This window comes from Chrysoperla carnea, chromosome 4, assembly GCF_905475395.1.
Source record: "Chrysoperla carnea chromosome 4, inChrCarn1.1, whole genome shotgun sequence".
Taxonomy (NCBI): Eukaryota; Metazoa; Arthropoda; class Insecta; order Neuroptera; family Chrysopidae; genus Chrysoperla; species Chrysoperla carnea.
The window spans coordinates 66459700-66474827 of record NC_058340.1 but is presented as its reverse complement, the minus strand read 5'-3'; the positions used below and the strand labels follow the sequence as shown (position 1 = coordinate 66474827).

The 15128-nt window shown below is 29.0% G+C and overlaps 1 protein-coding gene across 2 annotated transcripts in view; it reads left to right on the top strand.

The window, feature by feature from the left end:
* The window catches only part of LOC123298400 (semaphorin-1A), an 805573-nt gene that overhangs the window by 631754 nt on the left and 158691 nt on the right, over positions 1–15128 (top strand). The window lies entirely within an intron of this gene.

Below are 15128 nucleotides of genomic sequence, written 5' to 3'. Positions count from 1 at the left end.
AGTTCTGTGTGGCTATCTGCTTACATGATGTAAAAAAAACATACTTCCGTAATCAATACTTTCTGTTGGTTTTCACTTGTTTTTCATAAAATTGTAGATTTAAAAATGCATTATTCTTAGAAGTACGTAAGTATTAAATTGTCGTATGATGCGTAGTTTCGGCAATATTTCAACTAAACAAATAGCCCCAGTCAACCCTACCATTTGATAATCGGAAATGATTTTCAAAAAACCAGTCTAATATTCTATCATACATCTTAATATATATATTTCTTGTGTGCGTGTGTATGTAATTGAACTCCTCCTAGACGGCTGGACCGATTTTGATGAAATTTTTTGTGTGTGTTCGTGGAGATTCGAGAATGGTTTAGATTTACAATTTGGTCCAGTACAACTGTTTTTGAGGGCTCCGTACCAAAAAAATGAAGTTTCATTAAATGGTGGGAGCGCATATAAATCATATCACATTATGTATACTATGTGTACTATGTATTTTTAATAGTATTCAGGTATTGTCAATAGGCATTTATTAGAGCCATATGCGAGCGCAGCGAGCTCTACTATCAAAGGTCAGGCCAAAGGTCGAAGGTCAGGCCACTCCAATAAATAGGAGTTAAATTGGGGTTTAGCGGGATGGGTTTAGCGGACAGGCTAAACGTAGTATAGGTATTCATGAATTGGAGTTACGTTTTTACGGGACAACGTCCGTCGGGGCCGCTAGTAACCTGTATATCTCTAGACTCAACTAAGGTGATTTGTTTTGTGACACCCCATATTGCCTGTCGATTTTAGTTCCGTTTCAATTCACCGTCCAATATGTTACGAACGTATATGAGTATGTGTTATTATTTTTAAATAATAATTTCCCTCACTCTTTAATAGTAGCAGAGCATATTTTAATATTTTATGCATGTATTTTAGTTGAATGCAATCATTCAACCACTCAAAATTCATTTTCATATACTAAGTTCATATCAATTTATCATATTGGGTGGCCCAGAAGTCATAAAAAGTGGAATTTTATATCAGCAAGTACTTTGACATTTTTTAAAGTTACTGTTAACGAGTTAAATCTTTGCTGTAATTGTAAAAACAAAGATGTAATTATTTTTTTCGATAGCATCTGATTTTAACATCCTCTCTCAATTCTTTAAAATTACATCCTCTCTCAATTATTTTTCTGATATTCATAATTTTTTACGGGTCTTACTCTGTTCTGCATACGAATAATAATTCTGATTTTCGACCATATCAACTTAATGTCGTCAAAAAGAAATTTCCTAACGTTAACTAATTTTATCTCATTTTCTATACTTCTCAATGTGTTCTGTTTAAAAAGTCGAATTTATTTTTAACATGTTTATTCAAAAATGATAGTAAAAATAATAAGAATAAAGTTTTAAGACAGGAGTCGGTTGTATTCGATTTTTCACATATTTATCTTTCTATATTCTACGTCCGTTTATAAAGACCATGAACCCATAACGAAACGCTATTTCTATGATTCTCTTTGTCTGCCATTTGGAGAATTCATAAAAGTAATTTAAGTTAAGTTAAGAAATATGGATTTTTAAGGATTTATGAGCGTAATAAGTAATTTCAGGCAAATAAATAAAAAAAAGGTATTTTCAATTTTGATAGTGAATTATGTTATAACTTGACAATATAAGATGAAAAGTTAGAATACAATTTTTTGATGTCTGGAGTAATTTTCAAAATATGGAAAACAATTTCAACCCGTTTTACAATTGCAAAATTCCTGCAATTTGTTTCTGCATATTTTGGTATGTACGTCGAAATACGAAAATTGAAAAAGTCGATTTAGGTAGATTTATCACTCAAGGCATAATAAAAATTTCCCCATTTTTTTTTCCATCTATCTTTTTATCTTTAACTTTATCTTTAATAATCATCTATTTTTTTATCTTTATCAATCATCCAAATAGACGATACAAAAACATCATGACACAACGGTCCACGTATTTATAAAACATAACATCATCCCTTTTTATTCATGATTGTAACATAGAATTGCCACATAATGTACAAGGTCAATGGCCGCCAGTCTTTCATTACATGATACACAGGAATACAGGAGAATAGGAGAGATAGATATAGGCGAGAGCTCGACGCTTTTATTCATATGTTTTTTGTTTTTTTTGTATGTATTGGTTGCCGTAACTCAATGCTAGTTGCATTTGCAACCTAACATACTATAAAGCAGCTCCCACTGACCGAGCTTTTTTCACTCATCATCCCCATCATGTTGATTGCTAAAATTAGAGCTGGGCAAGAGGGGGTGATCTTTCGGGGGTCATTTTTCTCAGTTTTTGTAATTGTATTTTACAGTAATGAGCAATATCTCAAAGACTATTCACTCAATCGTTCCAATATTTTTTGAGTCTATTTTTGTTTTGAAAAAATATTTCCTTCATGATTTATGTCGAAAATATTCCATTAATTAGCTTTTGCCTTCTTGTAAAGTTTCGCTTTTGCGTGATTCCAAGTCTGCTAGTCTCATGTTGAAATATTTCCTAAACACTCCGAATAACTACAAATTCTGTGTCCGAACTCCCAAAGCTAATTCAAACTTACTTTTAATTGAGTCAAATATCATCAAAGATTCAGTTTGTTTCATACTATTTGTAAAATTACCAGCTATGAAGTAGAGTGTGCTTACCAATCAACCAGCAAGTAGAAAAAAAAAACTTCAGTAATAATCAAAGTTTTGATTTTTCGGAATGAAAACATTAACTGCCTATCAGATAATTAATAAATAGAAAACAGATAATTAAAATTAAAGACATTACTAATATATAGAAACGTTTATTATAAATGATATCAAATAACAATGCATGAAAGAATAAATGACTGAAAATCAAAAGCATATAAATAATAATCTTTTTCTAAACGTTAAGCTTTTACACGCAAAGCTTTTTCTAAAGCTATGCAGTAGTTACATCATTTAATATAACAGTAAAATATTACAGTGATATTTAATAAATATGTATTTATAAAGAGTTTTACATTAAGATTGTACGAACTTTGAACAATATAGATGGATAACTTAACAATTTTTTTTTAAATTTGATAAAGAGCTTTTCATAATCATTTTGTTTAATACAAAGGCTGCTTTTTGATACCAAATCTGTGGGGTCGAAGCTGTGGATTACATTTGGATGGTATCATATATCACCCAAATTGGCATTAAATTTAAGATCTCATACAAAATTTGTGTTGAAAAAATGACTAGTCAAAAACTAATTGTAAAAAAAAAACAGTGGTCTATGGAATGAATAAATGACTTTGCCATTAAAAGAGTTTCGTTTGATCAGTATTAGTGTAAATTACTTTGGTTTCTTAACACTCAACGCACTGTGACACCCAGTTTAAACCTGTTTACGTAGTTCTATTTTAAAGCACTAGTCGCATAGCAAATTGATTTTGAAAGCTTGGACACTTAATGGAAAACCCTTTATATCTATAGCTATGTATAAAAGTAGAGCTTTTTACAAAGAAAATCATTTTCATGGAAATAAATGATTTATGAAAAATTAAATGATTTACAATATTGATGATAAATGTGTAACGTTTGATAAAAATATTCCAATAGATTTTGTTTGTTATTTATTAATATCACATAAAATATTAACAAAACAAAAAAATTATTCTATGAAATATTGTTTTGTATTCATAGTTTCTAGACATCATAATGACATACTGGGTGATTCAGGTATTTATATTATATAAACGCTCGAAGCGTTGAATTAAAAATGTCTATTTCTTGATTTCCTATCAAACGCTTACGTTAACTACATTTACTTTCTTGTACGCATTCCCAAAAAGAGATGCCAAAACTGCTGATTATACCATGTATAGTAAGCTTAGTCCCAAGTTTGTAACGCTTAAAACTATTGATTCTATGAACAAAATTTTGGTATAGGTGTTCATAAAATCACCTAATTAGTCCATTTCCGGTTGTCTGTCTGTCTGCCCGTCTGTCATCACGATTACTCAAAAACGCAAAGGGATATCAAGCTGAAATTTTTATAGCGTGCTTAGGACGTAAAAAGTGAGGTAGAATTCGTAAATGAGCAACATAGGTCAATTGGATCTTGCTTCCGTTGCACCCATCTTGTAAATCGTTAGAGATAGAACAGAAGTTTAAAATGTTCCCTATAAAAAAATAAACAACTTTTCTTAAAACTAGAATTAAAAACTTTCAATAAGAAAAAACAACCCTATAGCAAGTTTTTTGGTATTTTGCCCATACCAAGACAACTTTCTTCAAATAATTTACCCCTTATTTACATTTAAAGGTTTATAACAATTATAAATAATATATTTCAGTGATATAAGTTTTAGTTAATAGAAAATAATAACCACAAATTTATCAAGAAAACAAAAATTAACACTTACATGAAACTACCGTAATGCCATCTATAATGGTTGTGTAAGTAAAATATTAAAACTATAATAATCTATATTAATAATATAACATCTAGTTAATTTAATATATAAACTTTTCTCATTATTATTGTATTATAAATAATATATATGGGATTTGTATTATATATTTAGTATTATTCAAGGAGTTTTTCCACCCATGAGTTCCTTCCATGTGAAATAGTTCTTTAAGAAGTTTAATTATTCTCTGATATTAGGGTGATGTATAGTACCCCGAATCGTTTGTATCTTGAATCATTCTATAATTTCGTTAGGGATATTGTTATATCTATGATTGTCCAATGTTTCCAAGAATAACAAACAGCCAATTTTTATTGTTGCTTATTAAACACATTTTACTTTTTTGTTGCGTATGTTATAACGTCCATAGTTCAGTTCTAAAAATAATATAACTTTGTGTCGGTACACTTTTGAAATAATTCATTGTCGTGTACCTTGGATCAAACAACATACTGAACTATTGATACATAATAATAGGTACGTACTAAGAAAAGAATTTTATTCATATTGAGCAAATATAAATACAATTAAAGGTATTTCTGGACATTCAGATTTTTATGATGGCACTTCCTATAATGCACTAAGAAGATTGTTTGTTGAAAATAATTATTCTCAGATAAAAATCCCATGGAGAGTGATTATAGGTATAGAAGGATGTGATCCAAGGTACAAAATGTTCTGGTACCGTAGATCATCCAGTTTTTGCCATAAATCGTAAGTTTTGTTTGATAGATGTTAATTATTTAAATTTTCAAAAAATACATTGTATCCATTGTTATATTATAAAAATAGTGTGTTAAAACGCATAAATTTTGATCCCAGGCGCTATTCTCTCTCCTATTATTTAGTATATCTAGTGAGTCTGTATACTACTCTAAATTAGTATACACTAGCATGAGAAAATTGTTGGAAGAAAATTTTGTTAATGTTATAATCATTTTCTTCACAGAAAGAGAAAATCACTGACATAGAAAATTTACGAAATAGAATAATATAATAGATTATATTGTAATGACAGTTTGTGAAATATTGAAGGTTAATTAATATAAAACTTGAGATTTTATTTCAAGAGATATCTTTCTTCTTATAAGATAATTGAAACAATCTTTTTTCAGTTTTTGGCGTGATATAAAAGTTTCTGGTCTCCTAACGAAGAAATCCTCGGTTATGAATCATTTCATAGAAAGAAAAGTTGTAAAATTTGGTATTGATAATATAGTTTCTCAAATTTCCACCCTAGACATATGAAAAAAGATATTCTTGTAATAGCAAATAGAAAAATAATTATAACTCTTTAGATCCTCACGAGAAATCATTCACGAGAAATCGTGAAGCAAAAGAGTCTACGAACGTTTTTAGTAACTAACTTCCCTATACTGTAAAGTTAAAAATCTCACTCTCAATAGTTACGAAACTTCTATTATTTAATACAATTCACTTAAATTTAATTTTCTGATTTTAAAGTTTTCAGGTCTAACGTAGATTTTATTTTCACATAAAAAAATGATAATTAAAAAAATAACAATAATATTTTTTTAATACAAAACCAACTTGATTAAAATAATAATAAGGTTTTTTTTCTGTTAAACATTAAGTTGTGCTTTATGACGTTGCAATAATTTTTATGCTTATTATATTTAATTTTTAATTAGGTATAAACATGTATTATTACGGGTAATTTAATAAAATTTAATTATTTAGTCTCTTCGTTTTTCTGTATGTATACATAAACGTACGTTATTCTTAGCTCGAAAACAGACAGTTTAATTTGTGATTTATGATTATTTTTATTTCTTATGTTAAATTGTCTTGAATGGTTTTTGTCTCGATAAGTAGATGTACACCATTCTGGATTACTGGGTGTACAGTTGCACAGTATACACGGATAAAGTCGATGAATATAATATGTTATGGATCCTATTCAATCACACTCAATGAAATTTACTACATAGAAGTTGCAGTTTTTCTGTGAACAATTTGAAAGATATCAAGATAGATGGTCAAATACGGTGTATGTTGTGCTCTGTTTTTATCGTTTTTCTAAAGTACTATCCATAAACTATTCTCTGCATCTAAAAAGTTGTTTTTAACTCCCGGCCTAAAAGACGGAGTGTTAAACGGATGATCCGATTTTGATTTTTTTGGTTATGTTTGGAAGGTAATTAACTGGAGAGTGTTCTTAGATGAGTTTCAAGAACGAGTTTAGGGTTCCGTAATTGAAAAATTTGTCGGAGGTTTTCTAAATTTTGTAAATTTTACTTGTACAAAAAATCATTCGTGCAAATTAATCTTGATTTAAAAGGAAAATATTTTTTTAAATAATTGTTGAAATTTAAACTTGTTCGCATTAAGATTGGTTCGCTATTCTTTCTAATTCATTGATATTGCTTGGACCAAAAATGGCTAACATGGCTATTGGCTATTAAAACCAATAAATTCGTTGTAATAGTTCATTTAAATGTTTAAACTTGGCTTTACTAACGATATGTTTTCTTTTGATTTCAGGTGAGATAGTCCGTTCTTTTTCCATGAAGCAAAAATTGAAATCAGACACTGTGGGTAAAATTTTTCATACTTTTTTTGTGTTCATATCCTGCATAAAGTTTCATATTTTTTTACAACCTTCAGGAAACAATAAACATAATTTTGATACATATTTCACAAATATGATATTTTCTGTCGTTTTTTTGTTTTTGTTATTTTTTGGTCATTTTATCAAAAAAAATATGAACAGAAAATGACAAAATTATTCCATTTATGGATAATTTATTATAACTTAAAGAATAATAAATTATCCATATCTCACACATTGGCCTTTACTTACATTACAGTATAAAAAAAAACTATTTAAGGTTTGTTCCTTTGCCTCAATGTAGTACACTGAGTTTAGATAGAAAAGGATAGTGCTATTACAGTGCTATAAGATTTTCTTTTTCTATTTATACTTAGTGTAAATAGTGTATACCTTAGGGTACAAAAATAACATAAAAAAAACAATGTTCTGTTGTTTTGCATTAGTAAAATACATATATTTTATTTTCGTTGTTTATGTACAAAAATTCAAATTGGGGTTATAATTTATTATGTAATAAGCAAAAAATATTGTTGGTACTAGGTATGTGTTTTTTTTATGGTATACCATACCATGTAGGAATATTATTCGAGGTACACTTAAAATAATAAGAACAAAAAATTATTACATATTATTTGTACAAGGTGAATTATATGTAATTATATGAATATTACAAAAAAATACAAAATTCCAGACTTAAACGAATTGTGGCTGAGATATGATCTGAAAAATTATCGGAGAATTAATATGGTGGTGCCATTTCTAAAGTCAATGTCTGAGAACCTTATCTTTCAAACGCAATATCAACTAATTTTCGCCTGCTTTATATCATAAAGGGACCTAAAAACTAGGAGTTTTTTGTGTTTTGATTTGGGTAAAAATTATATACTATCTAAAATTGGCTGTCTGTCTTTACTTACGTAACATGAAAAAACAATCGATTCCGTAATCAACACTGTCTATACATGGTTTTTCAACAATTTATTCAGTCAATTATTTTATTTGTTTTAACTGGTCTATAGTAATTTCAACCTAAAAAATAAAATGGGTAATTTCTGAATGTCCTTCTTGCGAAATAATCAGTGGCCCATGACTAGAAACAAGATTGAAAAGATCAGAAGCTTAAGAAGTTTTAAGGTCCAGTTAAAACTATTTAACTAAATACACTTGTATTTATTGTTTATTTAAGATGAAAATTTTGAGACACTTTTGCTTTAAATTAGTCCAAAAACTTATCCAGCGCTGTTAAAACTGCAGAACGTCTACATATTGACTTCAAAAACTGGTTATATCATCTTGTACAAATTGAAATTCTTGTAGTTTGGTGGTACTAGTAATAATAAGTGGAATATTATTACAAGAGTGGTCATTCAAACACGCAATATTATATGTTTATTTTTTTTTCTTTTATTTTCCATTTAATTTTATTTAATTTTATTTCCCTATTTTTAAATGTCCGGTGTTTGTAATTATACGTAAAGAATTTCAATCTTTTTACCTTTATACCAGTACTTCCAATATATGAAAACCATTTCTTGGCGAAAATCCATTTTAAATATAAAATAAGAAAAAGCTTGTTAATTTTCAAATTTTAACATTCAAAATTTTTTTTTAAATTGTCAAATAACTGGCAAAATATTTAACACAGATATAATATTTTTTGGTAATTTTACCAAAAAAGTATTGGACGCATTGACACACGATGGTTTAGTAAAAATACACAATCCTTAATTTAGGAATTTACCAATGATTTTTACCACCTAAATTGTTGTAAAATCATGATGCAAGTACTCTTTGGTTTCTAAACTTTCAAAATTAATAGAAAAAGTTAAAAATTTCATTTTTGACCCCATTTAGAATCGTTCTCGCAAGAAATGAAAATTCAGCAAATAGAGTTTATTAGAAGTAATTTTTTTTTTAGTGCAGTGTTTACATCATATATTCCTTGCAACAAATTATTATATAATTGTTTTCCTAGAGTTTCGTATTCATAAAATGAAACAAAATGAAATATAACCTGTAAATATAAGATTTAATCTTTAAACTGATGAATTTTATCCGATTTTTCTACCAGAAAACTTTAAAAACTTTTGTGTTCGATTTAAAAATAGTTACAAGTTATTATTTAGTTATTGGCGTAAACTTGAAAAAAAAATTATCGGAGTAAGCTATGAATGTTTATTGGAGGGATTCTACCAAATAATATGATTGGAATCCCGACCAGAGTACCATCAACAAAATTTAACGTATTACTATTTACGGAACCATTACAGATTAACAATTTCAGTTTTACCTGTTTATATAAAAAAATATAGTAAAAGTTATAGCAAAAATAAAGAAAAAAACCGTTGGTATAATTACGCTTGTACATTCTTTTTTTAATAAAGTCGAATAGTTAATCACCGTTGTGGGTAAGCAGCTAACGTACATAAACAGATTATATTATGATTGATGGCTGTGATTAAAACGAAAAAAAAATAGCATGATTATTAATTCTATAATTTTTAGTACTCCAAGCAAGTAAGACATTTGGGTGTTTAAATTCTGAAACGTGCAGTTTCTGCACGTAACAGCTCCAGATAAATCCACGGATAGATCTAAAATATTATGCATTTAAAATAAGTTATCTTGTTTCTATTATAAAATGCGAATCATCTATAAAAAACTTAGGGTTCCATTTGAAAAAAAAAAAAAACCGAAGTTGACCAACATTTTATCTAGACCCCCCTCCTGAAAATAAAAATGCATTTGAAAATGATCGAAGCTTTCTAATGATCAAACTTTTGTTTGAAACAATTATTTTGTATCTGAGAGTTTAAGTCCAATGCAAAATAATTTGCATAAATTAAACCCTACAACTTTTCGTTTAGAAACTGCTTAAATCAAAATTTAAAGTAAATACACCAATAAACAATTGTTAATTTGCCAGGACTATAGATTTATCCATGACGTATGAGTTTTTTTTGTCACTGTATGAATGAAAGTTTAATGTATGCAAGGATAGAAGAGATTTTTTACATATTCTTAATAATATGATGCATAATGTTAGTACAGGATGTTCAAAAAAATGGTTTAAATTAAAGTGTTGTGGAATAACAGTGCTATAGTGACAAATTCCATTTTAATAATTAAAAAGTTTGTTTTAAAAACAAATAAATTTTGATTCAAGTAATTCAACTTCTCCTAAATGTATTGCTTTCCGTCGAGGCGGGTTATGTTGAGAAAATGTTATGGATTTAACTATTCAATTTGTCTAATTCTTTTTTCTCTGAAATAAAATTACAATTACCCATTCTATTGAAATAAAAATATTTTCAAAATAAAATGCGTACGGAAATATGTTAACTACAAAAATAGTTTTACGTAATTTTCCAACATGTAGAATAATCATCTCCAATGTCCAACAATAGTGTGTAATTTTCCACTAGGTTTTACATAAAATATTCCATATTCAACATAACTTTACATTATTATATATTACATACAAAAAAGGTATTTTCCTAAACAATTTTACTAGAAAATTTCTTTATTGTCATTGTCCATATCCAAAGAGAAATAATGAAAATTTTTCCTATTATTATAAAATTGAAGAATTTCTGTAAATAATAATTCTGTAATAATATATATTACATAAAATGTATTTAAGGTCTATTCGACACCGACTTTGAGAAGGAGGCAGTTCTCTTATGAAATTTTTTCTTATCAGAAATAAATAAATAGTAAACTTCCTGGGGAAATTAAACGCAAAAACAAGACTTTTAATTCGACTTTCGTTGAATTAATTTTTTGAAACTATGTACCCAGAATATTGGACAAGCGACAGACTATAAATAATAATAATAAAGCTCTTTGACACTCTTTTTAAAATAGAAACCTTCTTCTGTGAAGAGGGATAAAGGTTTGAATATTCTAGTCTTGAGCACGATTTCCTTTGACTTGTTCCCCCTTATTATCATGAGATGTTCTTCGCATCTCTCGTCCAAACTTATCTTCCTTATTACATCTATCCACCTTCTCTTTTGACTACCACGGTTTCTTTTCCTGTCTAAGGGCGCCCATTCTGTCATGTTTTTGCTCCACTTGCTTTCAGCTGTTCTTATAATATGACCAGCCCATTTGGATTTTAACTTCTTTATGACTTTCTCAACCCGGTTTGTTATTAATTTGCCAGTTATATCTTTGTCCTGTTCCTATATTTAACAAGGGTTTTTGCATTTTATTTTGAGTTAAAACCCATGCTTGGCACCCATAATTAAAGTAGATAGGATACAGCTTTTTAAAAGTTTCGATTTTATAATTCATGGGTGGTTGCCTTTAACTATCTTCTTAAGTGACCAATATCTTTTCCAGCTTGACGTACTTCTTCTGTGGATTTTTTGCGCTTGTCCGTCCTTGGTTGATATTACCTGTCCTAGGTTGATGTACCAGATAACTTATTCCACTATTTGGAAACGACGGACTGGCCGATGGAAAATAAAATGAAACATTTTCTTAGATGACGCGCTAATCGACTTAAATTTTGTTCATTCTTCAAGCTAATCCCCTCCGGTATGGTCTTATGCTAAGTATTACCACTGCCCAGAAATCAAAATAAACAAAAATTATAATATAACCTTACATTACTTATTTTTCAAGTCGATTTCTTTTTTTATCAAAAAGTTTCATATTCTTTATTTTACTAAATTATTCTTCTTCATACTTTCTATGGTCATATATCCCACGATATAATAATGATAATCATAACTGACTCTCAACAGAACTCTGTTGATAAAATAAGGGACCTAGAGAGCGAGTAATGACGTTGGTGTTGCCTGCTAATATTTTTTTTTACATTTTTGCATTGATGATGATGTTGAAAAGTAAAAGACCTCATGAAACCGCTGCTACTGTACAAGGGTGGCTTGGTGTCCAACAACAGTTATGTTTTAAATATTATGTATATGAATATTTAATCTTTTAGTTATAACACAGATGATTCATCGTTCGTTGGTTGCTACTATGGTTGAAAAGGGGTGTTATTGGAGTAAAAGGAGAGTATGGTATATTTTCAAATTTATTTATGCGTATTTATTATGCATACCGGGTGGCAGCTACAGGAAAACTAGCCTAAAAACCTTCTGAGTGAACGTGTTTTTAACAAGATACTTTCTAGCGGATTCTAGAAGATTCTGTGAACACTGAATTTCCAAGCACATAATTTTGGGGGAAAATGCCGATGAGAACAGACTAACATAACAACACTGGCCTCTTGTGGATTTTTTGTGGATAACATTATGCAACTATCGATGTGAACGCCATACTATATGGGCGTCAGGCCCATACTTGTTGATTGTCAGATAGTGCACCAATGTGTTTTGGGGGCTACTCACGATATAAAATTTCATACTCGATTGACACAAAAACGAGAACAACTCTCTGTACATGACTTATTATATAACGTGTGCCATTATTATATTTTGAGCTGGCTGTTGTGTATATGTTCGTTAAAACTATTCATGAACCAGCCAGAAATGACAAAGAGAAATTGAAGTTAGAAAGAGAATTATTATTATATGAGTTTTCAAGTACGCTTTGTATTTAGTATAGCTAGCTTACTTGTGTATAGCTTTGGCTATATATGTGTGTATGTATGTTGAATTCAGCAGCGGCATTTAAAATAAAATAGTTCATTTGGCATACGAAACGAAATAATGTTCTTCCTTCATATTATATCATAGCCACCGTTATTTATACTGGGTATTTTGGAATTTTGGATGTTAATGCAAAACGGGTACTTTTGCTACTTGATTTGCTTTTATTGACTAGCCTGTAGCCTTTCAATTAAATTCAATCAAATATTAATTCTTTTTGTTATAATATTCTTCGTATTACTTTGATATCTCTCCTTGATTCTTCGAGTATAAATTGGTCTAAAGGAGACAACTGGTTTAAGTTAGATTTAAGGGCTAGTGCCGCAATTCACTCGGGAACCTTTAGTCTTTTCCATATTACTACAAATCCAACATCTCTTACTTAGTCGTTAATTTTCCAGACCGTGCAAAATAAATTTTTCAACGCTAGTCAATAAATACAACAGGAATGTAAGAGCTAAATTGCCAATAACTGTTGCCTGGGGTTATTTATTTTTATAGTCATCGCGCTTACTTTATCTATATTTCTATCTATTTATCTGGTGTGTTCTTTAACGCAATGATCTGAAGAACGTGTGAGATATTTCAATTCCACGCAATCCTTGTATGCTATTATCTGCCACTTTATCTACCTTAGGAGAAAATCCCTTACATTGCAAGTTCATTTATCGACGAATTACAGAATAGTTTTGTCGGTGATCAGAAATTGATCAAACGTCAATACTCAAGTACAGAAAATATTAATAACTTCAAATTAATGAATAATAAAAGTCTTTTAGTGTTGCCAAATGAAAGACAACTAAGCACTAATTTTAATTAGTTACATAAACCAAAAATGAAATCAAATACACGGTAAAAAAGGAGGATGGATATTACCTATCCGCTGTCTATCTATAATACATGTGGTTGGTAATATTATAAAATGAACAACCGACGGGCAGCATGAGGTACATTATGGAGAAGAAAATGGTTTTGGTAAGGTTGTATAGTTGGCAGCAATGGGTTAGTTATATGATTATAGTAATGTGTGCTACCAGGTTCTGATGATGCCTGCCACTCTCTAGTAGAGTGTAGATGCAGAGAAATGTGCGACTTCGAAAAAAATTTATTTTAATTAAATTTATTAAATTGTATTTTTAACAACTTAAATTTTTTATCAATCCTTCCCGCTTAAACTTTTCAGAATTGATTTAGACTTTGTCCAACTTTATATAAAAAAAATCAGGCTTTTTATCCAAAATTGCCCTGGCGCCCGTTCATCCTTAAAAATTCATTGTAAATTTCTTAAATACTTTTTTATAGTATATTTTAAGATGGTAAAACAATAATCAATTTGGAGATTATTGTTCGTTGTAAGAGCGTTTTCAAAATCGTACATTTCTTGGCTCCATTCTGTACGGTGTATATTGTGTAATGTATTTCGCTTACAACTATAGAACCTAAACCAACCCTATATGGTCCGTTCACCAATTACATTCTATATTATGGAATTCTATATAGGATGTCGGCTCTTTTAAAGTGCATATGTCTACCGTGAAAATTTACTATATGTTATCTATAAAACAACGAGCGCTACCATTATTAATTATGAATAGAAAAATATTGATTCGAAAATGATTTCGTGCTATTTTAACTAGTAAAAATTTTAAGACAGTTTGACTATTTTGTAAGACTTAATACCCTTTATGCCCCGGACTGTTGCCGTGATTCTACCGATAAAAACTATTCAAATCAGACACATTTGAAACACATAAAAATTCATTGGATATAAAAAAAATACATAGTTGTCATGAGATTTTGTGTATGAAATCCGATAAAAATCGATACATGCGAGATAAAAAATCAAAGAGTTGGTAATAACATATTTGTCACACTGTATTTTTAAATGTATAATTATTATATGTTCTATCCCTGTTCATTTTCACTGTTCAGGCAAAAGAAGTTGACACTTATTTCTAGTAAGTACTTTAAAAACCATATTATTACCAGACCGTACATCTAGTTTAGCGCCGAATATACACTTTTATCATCAAACACATTTTAACTTCTTTCTATATCTCATACATGAAGTGCTGAGATGTTCAAAAATTTATTATTAATCATAAATGAATGTTTATGAATATCTATTAACCTTAATTTTATCAAATAAAATTTTTAGTTTTTAGTTACTTTTTTGGCAGCAAAACGGGTTGTTTGAATTTATTTCATTTCATATAGGACACTGTAAAAAAAAAGTACTGGTTACAAGTACATATGTTCTTAACATGGCAGCAAGTGAATATTTTATTTGTTTAAAAAAAAAACCTTCCTCTCCTTTAAGAAGTCAGATAGTTATTTTCTTAAGGTAGTACGACCACCAAGGCGATTTTTGATTTAGGGTTGAAATTATTTGTACCTTATTTTCAACTTTGATGATTAATTTTGTTATAACTTCATTAACGAAAAATAAGAATACAATT